Below are 1,291 nucleotides of genomic sequence, written 5' to 3' on the forward strand. Positions count from 1 at the left end.
TCTAATGTTTCTACCTGGGGGATGCAAGTATAGAGGGATTCCACGTCAAAACTAACGAGGAAATCCGTCTCGATGTCAAAATCAATTCCTGGAAGTAGGTGTAAGACATCCTTAGTGTCTTGAAGGTAGGTAGGCATTGCTTTGACTAAAGGTCTTAAAAAATGATCCACAAAAGTGGAAAGGGGTTCAAGTAGTGAGCCTACAGTGCCAACATTAAGTCTTACACAGGTATATGGTTGTATCGTTCCTCATAGTTTGTGCTAATTCTTCACACACTTAGAGTGCAGTAGTTACACCTTGGTCCTGAAGAAAGCTGCGTTCAAAGTAAGATCTGGATTGGCTGAAGCATGTAGACCTTATCAGTAGTGTGCTCGCACATTCATTCAGATCATGCCCTTGCTGCTTTGTAACCCTTGACACCATCCACTGCATCACGTATTCACCACACTGCCTTATGCTTCATCGATCCTAGGTGATCTAGTTCCGGATTACACCAAAAACATCCGTGAGCTCTTCCTTTACACTAGCAAGGAGTTGTAGCTCCTTGGTTGCACTAGAGTGCAGCCAAGAGGAGATCCCAAATGATGAAGAATGCCACTCCGATGGATGATGGGATTCCGTCCTCTTAATTGAGACTCTTTTTGTTTATGCTCTCCTGAGTTGTGTATTGCCTTTACGCCTGTTTATATATTCTTCCTTGAGACCCACAGATTTTTTGGTGTTGTGGAAAGTTAAGGGCCATGCATATTGTAACCTTGATGACGGTTTCTTTATGAATAAAAATTAAAAACAATAAAAAGCAGAATCTTTTTAATTTTTTAAAGTGCCATTAGCGAAGAAGGTTCTGTGTGATTGTGGGACAGACGAGCACCACCTAGTGTGAGCGAGAGGCATGTTGCCTACAGCGCCTGGTATTCCCAGGTGGTCTCCCATCCAAGTACTAACCAGGCCCGACCCTGGTAAGCTTCTGAGATCGGGCACATTCAGGGCGGTATGGCCGTAGGCATTGGAGGCTGCCATTGCAGGCCTCTTGTGCTGACACAGCTCGCGTGTCTTTAGGAGGCTACCCTCAAGCATATTTGCACACTTTCCTTTAACAACTGCCCTTCTTTGCGAGCTTCCTGCAGATAGCCAACCACAGCCCTATCTTGCACTTGCATATTTTTCACTTGCACACAGGCTGGGACCTTCCTTCTTTGGGGCAAACACTAGCAGCAACAGACCAGCAGCCTGGGATTTTTACCAAGTGCCTAGCCTTGCTTCGCACTGGCATCTAACTACCTATCTATAT

General features: G+C 45.2%; 1 pseudogene; it reads right to left on the reverse strand.

Moving 5' to 3' along the window:
- Positions 1-896: 896 nt before the first annotated feature.
- Positions 897-1,005, reverse strand: LOC147727318 (5S ribosomal RNA; annotated as a pseudogene).
- Between the last annotated feature and the right edge of the window lie 286 nt (positions 1,006-1,291).

Source organism: Lissotriton vulgaris, chromosome 3_1 (assembly GCF_964263255.1).
Source record: "Lissotriton vulgaris chromosome 3_1, aLisVul1.2, whole genome shotgun sequence".
Classification (NCBI taxonomy): Eukaryota; Metazoa; Chordata; class Amphibia; order Caudata; family Salamandridae; genus Lissotriton; species Lissotriton vulgaris.